General features: G+C 39.2%; 1 protein-coding gene across 6 annotated transcripts in view; it reads left to right on the top strand.

Moving 5' to 3' along the window:
* Positions 1–16,889, top strand: part of LOC139756395 (uncharacterized) — a 665,354-nt gene that overhangs the window by 11,855 nt on the left and 636,610 nt on the right. For 4 of the 6 annotated variants that reach the window (XR_011714330.1, XR_011714331.1, XM_071675809.1 and 1 more), the window contains exon 2: positions 13,366–13,511. The exons of 1 other annotated variant lie outside the window; for it this stretch is intronic. The gene's annotated coding sequence lies outside the window, so the exon portion shown is untranslated. Of the gene's footprint in view, positions 1–13,365; positions 13,512–14,113; positions 14,132–16,889 lie in introns of those variants that run through there. One more of the 6 variants, XM_071675808.1, reaches the window with a different exon arrangement.

The raw sequence follows: 16,889 nt of genomic DNA, 5'->3' as shown, positions 1-16,889 counted from the left end.
AGAATGGCTTTGAGTCATACTTCAGGTACCAGTGTGCCTGACTGACCCGTTTCCAGTGATACCAGGGTATATTAGAGGCAGTCTGGGAGGAAAAGCATTTCCCGTAGGGAATAAGAGATGCAGCTGTTTGGTGCAACCAGGAGAAGACAGAGCTTCTATCTTTAAGGATGAAGGTGGCTTGTTAGGGTCGAGAGTTGCAGGCTCTGTCCTCCCTCTCTGTTGCTGGACTGTTTGAAGTCAGTGAAGGTCAGGCTATCTGTGGCCCATGGCCCTTCTCAGGGAGGTTCAGGTCAGCTGCTTAATATGGTACTTACAGCAGCAACTTCAATACCTGGTGAAATGTTGAGAGGTCTTCTTCCCTCACAGATGTGTACTAAGAATTAGGTTATCTTGACTTGTGGCCATGGTATAGGGCTGAAGTGAATGCATGGAGACCCCAGAGAGTGGTTGTAGGGGAGCAAGGAGGGGATAGAGGAAAAGTTTTGGGGAAGTGAGCATCTGCTGCATGTTCATTAATGATTAATTACTTTTCATGAATAGAAATACATCATGATGCAAAAATATGGAGAGACTAGAGAAGTAACGTAGATGGTTATGAGATAGCCCAAAATATCGAGCTTAATTCCTTTAGTAGAGATAGTGGGGATGAGTGAGTTGAAAGCCCGGTGATCCTCATTCATTGAATGACTGATATCTATTAATGGGTATTATTCATAAAGATTTTTGCATTTACATTTATGTAATACTTATTTTCACTTTAGAATTATTCTCAGAAAGCGGTAGTCTTTGTAGATAAGCACCCTTAATGAACCAAGAGACACTTAGTGGCTGGATTTTTAATTTCTCACTGAGTTATCTTTTCCAACCCTGAAAATTCACATTTTCCAAATTGGTTAACCCACTGACCACTGTGACCCCTGTGTATTATGATACCTCCATTGAGGGACTTTTCAGAAAATAAAAACCTTTTATTTTTTCCATCCCATATGAGTTTTTATTTCTTAAATACATGACATATAAGGGAATGTGGTAGAGCTTTACTCATATATGACGAGGCTCATAGATATGTATTTTTTCAGGCAACTCGTTGCTATTGCCATGGCCAACTCTACCTGCCATGTGATACATCCTTCATTGTGTGATGTAATATGTATGCACTTACTTAACTATGCCAGTGTTGAAGTTTCCTTACACTCATAAATGTATGCAATTTCTCTGCACAGTAATGCTACGTCAGCATTGCTAATGATTAATGTTTTGGTATTTACTTCGATGGAGTAGGACGTGTGTCGATGGCACTCCCGCACCACCTACAGGTCACATGTCAATTTGAACTCCCCTGCTCGATACTTGGAATATTCCTGTTTGGATCTACCATCTTCAAACAAGGGTGCCATCCTCCAATTAATTTTATTGTGAAAGCGATACATATTACCCTCACTAAGGAACCAGTAACTCACTCGGTGAAAGTTTCTCAAGAGGCCTTTGTCGAAGCTATGGTCGCCTCAGTGTAAACAATAAACCATGGTCCTATAACTGTTGGAATTGTGATCTGTCTGACCTAAGTGACTTGATAACAGTATCTTCTAGGGTCAGAGTGGCAGTCACCTTATCGATGTCCATCACACAATCACCTTGTACCAGTCAGTGCTTTACAGATACAAGTATCATCCTATATCTCCGAATGTCATAAACAGTCTTTAAACAGCTAAGTAAGCAAATAGCTTAGTTTTCCCATAGTTATGTGTATGTCTACATCTATATTACTGTAATGCAACCTGTGTGAAAATATTCATCACGTTATGCTCACCATTAAATACATAAAGTCTTTCAACACAGTTTACTGCAGTTTAACATGTATGTATCTTTACATCACTCAGTGTTCACCTATTAAATACATAATGTGTGTCAACACATTACTTAATGTTCAATATGGAATATATGATGTATGTGAACATAATCTGCTGCAGTTCATCCATTACATTAAATCATGTAATTTTCAACAGATCAACACAAACTGTATAAATGAATAAACCATAAAATTTGTTCAGTAGAACTTCCTGTACTGTGTAGATAGACCTCTGATAGATTTACTTCACTCATGTGCTTATCCAAAGTGTATAGGTATCCAGCCCTATCTTGATCTTATCTCTTTTGTGATTAATTGACTAGTAACCGTTATGACTGTAATTATGCAATTCCTCAACTGTGTACTTTCGGGAATGACTGCTTGAATTCAGACAAATTGTTTTTATTTATAATATTTATATATTTATGCATAATGCCCTTCTGTTTTCAGCAAGTGCATTTTATAGGTAAACCTTGAAACATGAATCCTGAGACACATAATTCTTCTTCATAATTGAAATCAGTCCCTTTTTCATGTAAATCATCACAAAACATCACAAAACAAAATTTTCATTTCAATTCAATAGTAGTTCAAAGGAATGTACAGTAATGTTTGAATCCCATCTTCCCTATCTTCAACAGGAGAGATGCACAGATCTTGAAATGGCATAAGTTTGAGTATCCTACAGTCATCAAGCACTGCTTGACTGTAAAGTGAAGGATCATTATCTTAGGGCATTGTTTTCTTGATAAAACTTAATCAAACATATCATAGATGGCCCTGTTCTCGTTATATCATATTTCTTATTATGAGCCATCATCTCCATACATATAGGATCATACCTTGGAGATATTGGCTGTGTTTCCTTCACATCCCCTATTACAACTTGTTTCAGCCACTGACATGTCCATCAGATCACAAAGAACTCTTGGAATTAGTATTTATCCTGAAAAAATCTCTGACAGAACAAGTATGATAACATATTATCCTGAAGCATATCCTGAAACAGGAGTGGTGGAAGTATGTGATAGAGTGTAAGAAAGTGAACTCTAGATTGATATGGGTAAAACTGAAAGTGGATGGAAAGAGATGGGTGATTATTGGTGCATATGCACCTGGGCATGAGAAGAAAGATCATGAGAGGCAAGTGTTTGGGGAGCAGTTGAGTGAGTGTGTTAGTAGTATTGATGCACAAGACTGGGTTATAGTGATGGGTGATTTGAATGCAAAGGTGAGTGATGTGGCAGTTGAGGGAATAATTGGTGCACATGGGGTGTTCAGTGTTGTAAATGGAAATGGTGAAGAGCTTGTAGATTTATGTGCTGAAAAAGGACTGGTGATTGGGAATACGTGGTTTAAAAAGAGAGATATACATAAGTATACGTATGTAAGTAGGAGAGATGGCCAAAGAGCATTATTGGATTATGTGTTAATTGATAGGCACGCGAAAGAGAGACTTTTGGATGTTAATGTGCTGAGAGGTGCAACTGGAGGGATGTCTGATCATTATCTTGTGGAGGCGAAGGTGAAGATTTGTAGGTGTTTTCAGAAAAGAAGAGAGAATGTTGGGGTGAAGAGAGTGGTGAGAGTAAGTGAGCTTGGGAAGGAGACTTGGGTGAGGAAGTACCAGGAGAGACTGAGTACAGAATGGAAAAAGGTGAGAACAAAGGAGGTAAGGGGAGTGGGAGAGGAATGGGATGTATTTAGGGAAGCAGTGATGGCTTGTACAAAAGATGCTTGTGGCATGAGAAGCGTGGGAGGTGGGTTGATTAGACAGGGTAGTGAGTGGTGGGATGAAGAAGTAAGATTATTATTGAAAGAGAAGAGAGAGGCATTTGGACGATTTTTGCAGGGAAATAATGCAAACAGAGAAGAGGTAGTAAAAGCTTTGCGGAAGATGAAAGCCGGCAAGGCAGTGGGTTTGGATGGTATTGCCGTGGAATTTATTAAAAAAGGGGATGACTGTATTGTTGACTGGTTGGTAAGGTTATTTAATGTATGTATGACTCATGATGAGGTGCCTGAGGATTGGAGGAATGCTTGCATAGTGCCATTGTACAAAGGCAAAGGGGATAAAAGTGAGTGCTCAAAATACAGAGGTAAAAGTTTGTTGAGTTTTTCTGGGAAATTATATGGGAGGGTATTTATTGAGAGGGTGAAGGCATGTACAGAGCATCAGATTGGGGAAGAGCAGTGTGGTTTCAGAAGTGGTAGAGGATGTGTGGATCAGGTGTTTGCTTTGAAGAATGTATGTGAGAAATACTTAGAAAAGCAAATGGATTTGTATGTAGCATTTATGGATCTGGAGAAGGCATATGATAGAGTTGATAGAGATGCTCTGTGGAAGGTATTAAGAATATATGGTGTGGGAGGCAAGTTGTTAGAAGCAGTGAAAAGTTTTTATCAAGGATGTAAGGCATGTGTATGTGTAGGAAGAGAGGAAAGTGATTGGTTCTCAGTAAATGTAGGTTTGCGGCAGGGGTTGTGTGATGTCTCCATGGTTGTTTAATTTGTTTATGGATGGGGTTGTTAGGGAGGTGAAAGTAAGAGTTTTGGAAAGAGGGGCAAGTATGCAGTTTGTTATGGATGAGAGAGCTTGGGAAGTGAGTCAGTTGTTGTTTGCTGATGATACAGTGCTGGTGGTTGATTCGAGTGAGAAACTGCAGAAGCTGGTGACTGAGTTTGGTAAAGTGTGTGAAAGAAGAAAGGTGAGAGTAAATGTGAATAAGAGCAAGGTTATTAGGTACAGTAGGGTTGAGGGGCAAGTCAATTGGGAGGTAAGTTTGAATGGAGAAAAACTGGAGGAAGTAAAGTGTTTTAGATATCTGGGAGTGGATTTGGCAGTGGATGGAACCATGGAAGTGGAAGTGAATCATAGGGTGGGGGAGGGGACGAAAGTTCTGGGAGCATTGAAGAATGTGTGGAAGTCGAGAACATTATCTTGGAAAGCAAAAATGGGTATATTTGAAGGAATAGTGGTTCCAACAATGTTATATGGTTGTGAGGCGTGGGCTATAGATAGAGTTGTGCGGAGGAGAGTGGATGTGCTGGAAATGAGATTTTGAGGACAATATGTGGTGTGAGGTGGTTTGATCGAGTAAGTAATGTAAGGGTAAGAGAGATGTGTGGTAATAAAAAGAGTGTGGTTGAGAGAGCAGAAGAGGGTGTTTTGAAATGGTTTGTTCACATGGAGAGAATGAGTGAGGAAAGATTGACCAAGAGGATATATGTGTCAGAGGTGGAGGGAACGAGTAGAAGTGGGAGACCAAATTGGAGGTGGAAAGATGGAGTGAAAAAAATTTTGAGTGATCGGGGCCTGAACATGCAGGAAGGTGAAAGGTATGCAAGGAATAGAGTGAATTGGAGCGATGTGGTATACCAGGGTCGACGTGCTGTCAGTGGATTGAACCAGGGCGTGTGAAGCGTCTGGGGTAATCCATGGAAAGTTGTGTGGGGCCTGGATGTGGAAAGGGATCTGTGGTTTCAGTGCATTATACGTGAGAGCTAGAGACTGAGTGTGAACGAATGTGGCCTTTGTTGTCTTTTCGTAGCGCTACCTCACACACATGCGGGGGGAGGGGGTTGTTATTTCATGTGTGGCGGGGTGGCGATGGGAATGAATAAAGGCAGACAGTATGAATTATGTACATGTGTATATATGTATATGTTTGTTTGCGTATATATATGTATACGTTGAGATGTATAGGTATGTATATGTGTATGTGTGGACGTGTATGTATGTACATGTCTATGTGGGTGGGTTTGGCCATTCTTTTGTCTGTTTCCTTGCACTACCTCACTAACGTGGGAGACAGCAACAAAGCAAAATAAATATAGATAAATAAATATTGCTATCTCAACCACCACCCAGACAGTTGCAGCAAAATTACTTTCATCAAAAACAAATTGTGTTGGAGCAGAGTTGGCAACATTGTCTGTGCCCTAGAGGCAGATGGCTACAATACAAAGCACCTCACTTCCTCACACTGGGACAGGGATCATCTTTACACGTTGCCAGCAAAAACATGTCTTTTTCCTCCTGCCATAGTTCTCCCACATCTTCATGAAATATATGTCCTCTGATTCACTCTTCTTTAGAATGTACTGGTCAAGCATATCAAATTAGTTCATATAATATTTTCAGTTTTCTTATATGGCTAACATGCTTTGGCAGTGTGATGGTTTCTGGCTACTGAAATAGAAAAATTGCTTGCTTTAGCATTGCTGCCTCCACTTTTATACAAAACCTCCTCCTGCCCCATCTTGGCTAACTCTTGATTTTGAAAATGTCTGTGTCCACAAAATCTGAAGACAAATCATCATCATTGAATAAGTCAGGATCATCTGCCTGGTCCTTTGAATGTAGGTAAATGCTGGTCAATTTTTCCCTTGAAAACTCACAAAAATATGCATTTAGTCATGGCTGGAGGATGACTCACAGTGGGGAGAAATTATAACACTGCCATCTCACCCACCACCCAGGCTTGATGCACATCCAAGCAATTAAAGCTAAAAACCCAGAGTGTAGGCATGTCTAGGGACATTGCTCAGCTCATGTTAATATCTTTGGGGAAGGGTTAAGTCGAATGCATATTAAAATGTAAATATAGATGTAACATCAGAAAAACTGCTGATACTGCTCTTTGAAAGAACAAGATGGAAGCTTTGCAAGATAGATGAATGGAGAGATGAAAATTCTTGATTAGAAAGAGACTGAGCATCTGGGGGTGTTAAAACTGTTTCCAAGTTGCCAGGGCATGCGCAGAATTTAGCATTCTCTGGAAATGATTATCCTCACAGACTCATAGAATTTCTTGTCTCCCATAATGTTACAGCATCGTATGTTGCTGGTAATGGAAAATTTTCTTAGTTAATAAAAGATTTGCAAAGAAGCAGTGTGGGATTTTGAATATCAACTGAAAGCAGGAGAAAAGGGGAGATTTATTTCTTACTCGTACCGTACAGTCGGTATGTCAAGATGACTGTATTGTTGCTGAAATGAGATATTTGGTATATCATAATCAACAGCATGTCTACTTGAACATTTGTGATTGTTGGTGATTGCTTATGCTTATGGTAAATTAGTTGATTAATCTCCAAATGAAATTTACAATCCACTCCAGTTCTCTCATAGTGCTTTTATCACACTATGATCCAGTGTGCATCACCTAGTTCAAAGGGTCAAGACTGGATTGTAAGAATCCACTCAAAACACAAGTATTAGATTTTGTTGGTATCCTAGACTTACTGATATCAGCAGTAAGAGAAAAAAAATAGCAGACGCTGAGTTTAAAGAAGCAGTACATAGCAATCTGTATAAGACTTTTACCTTACAATGATTGTTAGATGTAAATATAATGCTAAATGGGACTTGGAAGCCCAGAAGTATTGAAGTATGGCACTCTGACTTCAACAACAACAGGCATATGAAACTTTTATTCTCTTAAGAATTGGTCTTACTATGTTGACCCATGGTCAATATTGCCATGGAAAATGTATTGATAGAATGCCAAAAATAGAGGAGTCTCAGAGTTAGAGGAATAATATGTTGATAATGGAAAAAAATATAAGTACTTAAGAAATTTTAGACAATAATGTCACTGTAAATAGATAATCTTTTTAGGTGGAGCTAATGTATTTGACGTATAAAGAATTTTAACTTTTCATATATGTACTAAAGTGAGCCTAGATATATGACTCATATGTAGTGTAAAGGAATCACCTGAAGATTTTATGGCTTTCTTCATAGAATGGATGTGCTACATCTTTTTGTAATGGAGCTGTTGAATGTCTGTCTGTATACAGTACAAACTTCATGTTACTTTTAAGGAGTTATTGTAAACTATAATCTTTCTTTCATACTTGATTGCCATTTCCTTCATAAGCGAAGTAGTGCCAAGAACAGACGAAGAAAGGTCACATCTGCTCATATCCACTCTCTTGCTATCATGCTGTGTAATGCGCTGAAACCACAGCTCCCTTGCCACATTCAGACCATGCAATATTATATGCTAATCATACTTCACACACACATTATTTCGATTTTTCTTTTTTCATACTATTTTGCCATTTCCTGCTTTAGTGAGGTATAAAGAGTCCACTGGTATTTGTTTCCTTCAGATTCACAAGTTATTTCTTTAGTGCCTCTAGACATCATTACTTGAACCTGCAATTATTGATGAAATGAAAGTAAAATTTTATACTGTCATAGTTGTCTAGTTTAATCCTGCCATCTCCATATCTAGAATATTATGTTTCTTTATATGAATAGTTGTAGTGCTTCTTTCTGCAGTGGAGAGTGGTGTGGCTATCTAAAGACATTATTTTATTCTTATGTTGAAGGCTTCAGTTCATGGACAAAAGTCTACATCAAGGCTGGGCCATTATTGAAATAGAGAATTATAAAACGGAAAAAGAAAAGACAATGGAAAATGTGTTTATGAATTTTTGAGAAAGTGAGAAACTTGTCTTTTGAAATGTGTTCGGTCATAGTTATTGGGAAAGACACGAGGGGTTAGAGAGTTCTAAAGCTTTGACATTTAGGGAAAGAAGCAGTTATCAAAGCAGCCCACCCTTGAGTTGATGGCCACATAATAATCATGTGACGCAGCAGCTTGCCGAGTATTGTGTGGTCTAACTAGTGGTGTGGGCACATAAGCAGGCAGCTCTCAGGAGCAAAAACCAAAGCAATACCTATAGAAGATGGAAAGTGAACCAACATTGCGGCATAGGGCAAGGGAGTCAAGTTTGGAGGTTAGCCTGGGACAGTTTATGTGGAAGATTGCTTTCGACTCAACTCTGTCAAATAAGGATGCAGAGCTACAACCGCTCCCAAATGCGAGAGCAGTACTCCATACAAGGACAAGTTAATCCCTTGTTTAAACAGAGCAACTGTTCAGAAGAGAAGTGGTTTCGACATCTAAACAGGACACCAAGTTTCTTAGAGGAAGACTTAGCTATTCCTGTAATGTGGGGTTAGAAAGAGTGGACGTTACAGTAATGCCAAGTATGTTTATTGAGTCACGAGGTGGAATAACAGAATGGTCAAAGGAAAGATGAGAATTGAGAAGTTTTCAATAGAGATATGGGTAGAAACTGGGTCTTGGAGGCATTAAACTGAAGATTTTGTATTCCCACTTCAGATATCCTGTCCAAGTTATTGAGAAGACTGTGTGAGTGAGAGAAGAGGGAGCAGTATTTAATGATGTAGATAATGCAGTGTTGAGTTGTCAGCGTATGAGTGCATTGGATTATTTGTGGAGGAGAGGAAATCGTTAAAAAAAGGAGAAAAAGTGTAGGGGACAGGACAGAACCTTGCAGGACACTGCTGTTGATGGATAAAAGGGGGGAGGCTGATCCATCAACCAGAGGTAGATTGGCCAGAGAAGAAGCTAGATGTGAAGGAGCAAAGTGAGGGGGACGCCAAAAGAGGGGAGCTTAGAGATGAGACCCCAATGCCATACCCTGTCAAAAGCCTTAGGGCAACTACACATAACTCCCCGAAATCTTTCAGTGATGATGGTCAGATTGGAAAGAGTATTACCAGTGGCTCTCACATTATTGAAGCCATACTGGTGATCAGAGAGAAGACTTGATTTTTGAGGTGTTTAAGGATATGGGAGTTGAGTAGGAATTCAAAGACTTTGGAAATGGTAGATGTGAAAGCAATAGGACAATAGTTAGAGGTTTCAGACTTGTCGCCCTTCTTAGGGATGGGCTGTATCATTGTATGCTTGCATGGAGTAGGAAAAATTTTGGTTTAAAACAGAAATGTAATAGACAAGCAAGCACAGGTGCAATTTCAGAGGCACACTCTTTCAGTATGTGGGTATGGATGCCATCAGTACCATAAGCCTTGCTCCCGTCCAGAGAAAGAAGTGTTTTTTGGACTCTAAAAAGAGATTACAGGAAGGGGCACAGGATTGGTAAGAAGAGCATCGGGGTGAAGGATTGTTAGTCATCCGAGGTGGAGTTAGAGGAGAAATGAACCAAAGAGAGTTGTTAGAGATGCCCTTAGCTGAAGACCAGAAATACCTCTCAGTGGATGATGAGGAGAGGTTATCGCACTTGCTTTGAATAAAGAAATGCTTCCTCTAATGGCTAATGTGCTTGCAGCAATTATGGGCAGTGATGAAAGGTGAATGGGAGCCAGAAGAAGGAGAGTTTTTCCAAGCCCAGTATTCCAGATTACTTGCCTGGATGGCCTTAGAACCAAAATGGTTGAACCATGGATTGGATGAAGAGGTTGCCTTGGAGGAAGAGGGGATAAATGTTTTCACTCCTGCAAGAGTAACCTCTACTATGCATTTGGCAGAGACAGAAGCATCACCACATAAGAGAGAGTGATTTATCCAAGGAGAGTCAGAAAAGAAATTACATAATTTATTCCAGTCAGCTCTGTTCAGGTGCCAGTATTTATGCTTAGAAGAGGCTGCTGGAGGGGAAGGTACCATTAGAATAGGTAGATTTTCAAGAGTGTGATCAGATGAAACAACTGGTGTGAGATTACGTATTTACAGCAAGATGGACTAGAGGTGAAAAACAAATCCAGAATGTTAGGAGAGTAGTCACAGCGGTCAGAAATATGGGTAGGGTGGAAGATGATTTGCTCTAAATCATTGAGAATGGATAGTGTGAGGGCTTCAATACCTCCACCATGTGTATGGGAGAAATTCAACCATTCCCTATAGTGACATTGAAATCCCCAACATTGAAATCCCCACGGTAGAGGATCTTGGCTTGTGGGTGAAAGGATCTCACAGTCTCATGGGAGGAGTTTAGACACTTGAAAAAGGATATAGAATTTATAGAATTGGGAGAGCAATAGGCAAAACAGTGGAAAAGTGTGGAAGTAGGGAGACATACTTTGAGCCACATAACATCAATGTTTTGAGACTCGAGGTCCTTGAGACATGCGACGTGTGTTGATGTTGGAATAAGCATAAACACTACCTTTGAACCAGATTTGTGAGTGGAGGTTATAGTTAGCAGTGAAAAAAGGACTAGAGAACTTCATTGGACAACTGTGTTTCAGACAGAAGTAAGATATCAGGAGAGGTACAAGACAAAGGGTGTTCAACTCACGTAATTTACTAGAGAAACCATGAATGTTGGTATAGTGAAAACAGAAAAGGAGGAAGGTCTAACTAAGAAGGAAAGGTTATTGGAGGGGCTGATACTACTACTGCCAGATAGCCCTCCCTCTCATCAGTAGTAGAGTCAGGCAGAAACCCTGAGATTCTTAGCATCCCATATTGCCAGGGACTAGGGGCCATAGATTTGGCAGACTGTCATGATAATATTTATGTGTTTGAGTACAGGAATTGGCAAAAGTACTCTTGTTGAAAAAAATGATAATGATAAGCAAGGTTTGAGTAAGTGTATGATGCTTGCAAGAAGATGGTAGGACTAGGTAACCAGGGGTGAGGGAGTGACAAATGTATAAAAACATGATAACAGTGAGCATTGAGTTGATACAAGATTAGGATACTTCTGCTTTGATGCTGGTAAACAGTAGAGATATACTGGCTACTTATGAACCAGCTAGTAGTTCCTGACTCACAAGCCAGCTGACATTTACTCCCTCCCCAACAACCAGCTGAGAGTTCCTTTCTCTCCCAGCAACCAGGTGGTATCTTTCTCATGATCCAGCTGATGATGTACCCCAATCCTCCTCTCCCCTTAGCTCCCTTCTTGACCAACTGACAACATCTTCTATACACTTCATGTTGCTTTTAAGGGGTTAGTATATTGTATACTAATCATACCTCACACATGAATTATTTAGATGTCTTAATGCTTTTTTGTCATTTCTAGCTTTAGTGAGATAGTGCCAGGATCATAAGGATCAGTCTCATTTGCAAACATCCACTCTCTTGCTGTTGTCTATTGTGCAACAAAACTGGTGCTTCCTCCTCATGAATAGGCCTCACACACCTTTCTGGGATTTCTCCTAGCTGCTTCATATTCCCTGGTTCATCCCAGTCACAGCATGTCACCTGCTGTATACCACATTGCTCGTGTTTGCCCTTTCCCATGCATGCCATACACTCTCCTGAATGTTCAGTCACCTTTCAGGCAATGTGTCTTTTACTCTATCCTTCCACCTCCTACTTAGTTCCCCACTTTTCTGTGTTCCCTCCACTTCCAAAATGTATACTCTCAGTCATACTCCTTACTTTTCATCCCATATGTCAATACCATTTCAGCACACACTCCTGTGTGAAGGTGGCAGTGAAGGAAACCTCTGTCTTTATAATCTACAGATGAATGTATGGTAAGGATAAGTAACATTACATTTTTAATGGGTTTAGTAAGACAGAAGCGAACTGTTGGTGCCCTCCACTTGAACACCCTTTCTAAGTTTTTCAATAAACTTTTTATGTATTAGTTCTCAAGTATAAAATATTGATTGTGTATACATAAGATGAGAGAAGGACTTTGATTATGTTAGCAAAATTGAAGAGAACAAAATTATGTTTTGATGCAACCCAGTAATTTTGCAAACTTCAGGAATTGAAAGCATTGAACAAGTCCACCAATCTTTTGAGTTGATGTTATGTCTGTAATTACTTTAAAAAAGATTTTGAAAATTTGAGGGATATTACATTCATATTGAATTTATAAGGTAATAAGATAACAATGGAAAGTAATTTTATCTACCTGTTTATGTCTTTGATGCCTGTTCCCTCTATAAACTGCCATCAAGGGGTGGCCACAGCTTAATACTCTCCACTTATCCCTGTATTAAATGCCTTTACTTATCCCTGTATTAAATGCCTTTACTTATCCATGTATTATATACCTCCTTTGCATATACCATTCCATGCATTCTTCCCCCATTTCTATCTCTTCATTACTTTTCCACTTTATTTCCCCATGTCACAGGTCTTCCTCTCAAACCAACCCCTTTAATCATACTAAACTCTGTCCCATATTCTTTCCACATGCCCAAACCTCCTTAATGTATTAAGTATAACCCACTCTATCACCACAATTCATTCCCTTTGCATTCCCTGTCATACCAAATCTCATATATCCCTTCATTACTTTCCTCATGTCATGTAGTCATACTTCATGTTCCTCTCAAATAACTCAATGTGATTAGCTTGTTTTACCAAGAAATAATTCTTTTGATTACTTGAAAAATGTATTAAGAACCATGCTTTTGATATCTACTATAGGAAAGTTAAGAACAAGGTGAAGATAGTTAGGAAGTTTGGGTGAACACTTTAATGAAGTACAAGAAAATAGAGACTCCTGTACACTCTGGTCTGTTTTCTAAGTCTTTTGAAAGTTTGTAACTAGTGATATCATTTCTTGCTGTATTGATGACAAAAATGTATTTTGATAGTGTTGAAGATGTGATGAGTGGCTGATGGATGGATTGTGTAAGAAGAATGATGTGAGTTGTAACACCCTGTGGTCTGTAAGGGGTAAATTGTATGATCAGTAAATTGAACATGGATGTAGGTTAATTTTGGAGATGAATGCTTAATGAATCATTGTCTCAACAGGTGTGGCTTAAATGCTGAAGGTTTATCTGTAGAGGTACTCATGAATTTATCAAAATTCTTACTGCAAGTGATAACCTTTGCACTGGTTGTCTTTGCAGTAACTTCCTTGTCTCCAGTATGTCATGGTGCCATAGTTGGAGAATTTGGTAAGATACTTTTCAGATACATTTTCAGACTAAAGTTACCGATTTCCTCTTTGAATTAAAGTTAAAATCTTACAACTTTTTAGAGTTTATTAAGATTTTAATTCTTAGAAATTCCATTGGATAGATCTCTAAATAAGTGAAAAATAAGATGAAGGTTAGGTTGCTATTAAAATTTTTGTTAAGCTGCTTTCTTCCTTTATGTTAAGTCAGGCCTTGTCAGAATAAAGAACTGATTATGAAACTAGATAATCTGAACACTCTTACCTTGGTAAAGTTTCCTTCGTTAGCCAGTCTATGTTCATGAGATAACATATTCCTTATTTTTTGAGAAATGTAAGTTCACAAGGTTAGGTGTTTTGTAATGAATTTTACTCTCATGTAACCATTGACAGTTTCACTGATACAAGGTACTGTAGATTTATGGTTGTGTGAACAATTATAACTTATTTATCCAAAAAGTTCCTACCAACAGTAGTGAACAACAATTTTTTTTCACTTTATGAATGAATTTTAAGATTGGTAACAGGGCTTGATTTTTGTTATATAACCCTTAACACCTTTTACAGGGTTCCTGCAACTTGAAGGCTGCACTACAATCAGTAGTGATGGACTCCTTGGGAGTGAGTTCCTCCAAGATTGAATTCTTTTCATTCCTTTACAATGACACAACCTTACTGAAGGGAGTTTTTCTCTCATTTTGTAATTTCATTCAGGTGCAGTCTGGTAACACCAGACAGGTCCTGAAATGACTGGGTCTTTCACTCTTTAAATCCTAAATGGTGGAGCCCTGAAAATTTTGGGAGTTTATCAAAAAATTCTGAATATATATTTCAATGTTTTCTGTTGATAGGAAATATAGAAAAGTTAACAAAAAAATCATCAGGCAAGTTTACCTTATTTAATACTGAGCAGATATTTAAAGTTTGCACACTGGCTGGGTTGTTGTTGGTGAATTGATGGATTGTGTCATCGCCACTTGTTGTCTTTTTGTTTTATGACAGCTACATAGTTCACAATTTTGGAGACTTTTGCGACATAGATACACTGAATTATAGATAGATAGATAGATGTTTATTGACCACATTATACAAAGATAATAAGCAAATTACACGTTATCCTTTATTATTCATTTATTATACTTGGTCGCTGTTTCCCACAACAGCAAGATGGCACCAGGAAACAGACAAAGAAAGATCCATTCACCCATATACACACATATATACATTTTTTTTTTTTTTCAAACTATTCGCCATTTCCCTCGTTAGCGAGGTAGCGTTAAGAACAGAGGACTGGGCCATTAAGGGAAATCCTCACCTGGCCCCCTTCTTTGTTCCCTCTTTTAGAAAATTAAAAAGAATTGAGAGGGGAGGATTTCCAGCTCCCCGATCCCTCCCCTTTTAGTCGCCTTCTACGACACACAGGGAATACGTGGGAAGTATTCTTTCTCCCCTATCCCCAGAGATAAAATATATATATACATACATATATACGTACACGCCCATATACGTAGATATACATACATATATCAACATATACACATATACATGCATATACATATGCATACACAGCCACATACAGACACATGTACTTATTCATACTTGCTTGCCTTCATCCATTGCCAGCTCCACCCTGCCCCACAGGGTAGGGGATGGGGAGAAAGAATACTTCCAACGAATTCAACCTTGTGTTGTAGAAGGTGACTAAAGGGAGCGGGAGCATTGGCCTGGAAAACCCCCCCCCCCCTTCCTTGTATTTAAATTTCTGAAAAGGGAAACAGAAAAAGGAGTCATCCTCCTCGAAGGCTCAGATTGGGGTGTCTGAATGTGTGTAGATGCAACCAAGGTGAGAAGAAAGGAGAGATAGGTAGTATGTTTGAGGAAAGAAACCTGGATATTCTGGCTCTGAGTGATACAAAGCTCAAGGGTGAAGGGGAAGAGTGGTGTGGAAAAGTCTTGGGAGTAAAGTCAGGGGTTGGTTAGAGGACAAGAGCTAAGGAAGGAGTAGCAATACTCTTGAAGCAGGAGATGTGGGAGTATGTGATAGAGTGTAAGAATGTAAACTCTAGATTGATATGGGTAAAACTGAAAGTGGATGGAGAGAGATGGGTGATTATTGGTGCCTATGCACCTTGTTATGAGGAGAAAGATCATGAGAGGTAAGTGTTATGGGAGGAGCTGAGTTAGTTTGTTATAAGCTTTCATTCATGAGACCGGGTTATAGCGTTGGATGATTTGAATTTGAAGGTGAGTAATGTGGCACTTCAGGGTATAATTGGTGTACGTGGGGTGTTTAGTGTTGTAAATGGAAATGGTGAAGAACTTGTGGATTTTTGTGCTGAAAAAAGACAGGTGATTGGGAATACCTGGTTTAAAAAAGAGATATACATAAGTGTATGTGAGTAGGAGAGATGGTCAAAGGGCATTATTGGATAATATGTTAATTTATTTCTGTATAAAAGAGAGACTTTTGGGTGTTGATGTACTGAGAGAGGCAGCTAGAGGGATGTTTGATGACTATCTAGTGAAGGCGAAGGTGAAGATTTGTAAAGGTTTTCAGAAAGGAGGAGAGAGTGGTGAGAGTAAGTGAGCTTAGAAAGGAGACTTGTGTGAGGAAATACCAGGAAAGATTGGGTGTAGAATGGCAAAAGGGAGAGCAAATGACATTAGGGTAGTGGGTGAGGAATGGGATGTATTTAGGGAAGCAGTGATTGCTTGTGCGAAAGATGCATGTGGCATGAGAAAGGGAGAAGGTGGGCAGGTTAGAAAGAGTTGTGATTGGTTGGATGAAGAAGTAAGGTTGTTAGTGAAAGAGAAAAGAGAGGCGTTAAGATGATACTTGCAGGGAAGTAGTGCAAATGACTGGGAGATGTATAAGAGAAAGCAACAGGAGGTAAAGAGAAAGGTGCAAGGGTTGAAAAAGAGGGCAAATGAAAGTTGGGGGAGAGAGTATCATTAAATTTTTGGGATAATAAAAAGATGTTTTGGAAGGAGGTAAATAACATGCATAAGATGAGAACAAATGGAAACATAGGTGAAGGGGGCAAGTGGCGATGAAGTGAGAAGGAGATGGAGCAAGTATTTTGAAGGTTTGTTGAATGTGTTTGATGATAGAGTGGAAGATATAGGGCGTTTTGGTTAAGGTGGTGTGCGAAGTGAGAGGGTCAGGAAGAATGGTTTGATAAAGAGAGAAGAGGTAGTGAAAGCTTTGTGGAAGTTGAAATCTGGCAAGGCGGTTGGTTTGGATGGTTTTACAGTTGAATTTATTAAAAAAGGGGATGACTGTGTTGTTGATTGGTTGAAAAGGATATTCATTGTATGTATGGACCATGGTGAAGTGCTTGAGCATTGGCGGGATGCATGCATAGTACCATTATGCAAA

The sequence above is a fragment of the Panulirus ornatus genome, chromosome 21, assembly GCF_036320965.1.
Source record: "Panulirus ornatus isolate Po-2019 chromosome 21, ASM3632096v1, whole genome shotgun sequence".
Classification (NCBI taxonomy): Eukaryota; Metazoa; Arthropoda; class Malacostraca; order Decapoda; family Palinuridae; genus Panulirus; species Panulirus ornatus.
Note: the sequence above shows the minus strand (reverse complement) of the source record. Positions and strands in the feature narration are given on the sequence as shown.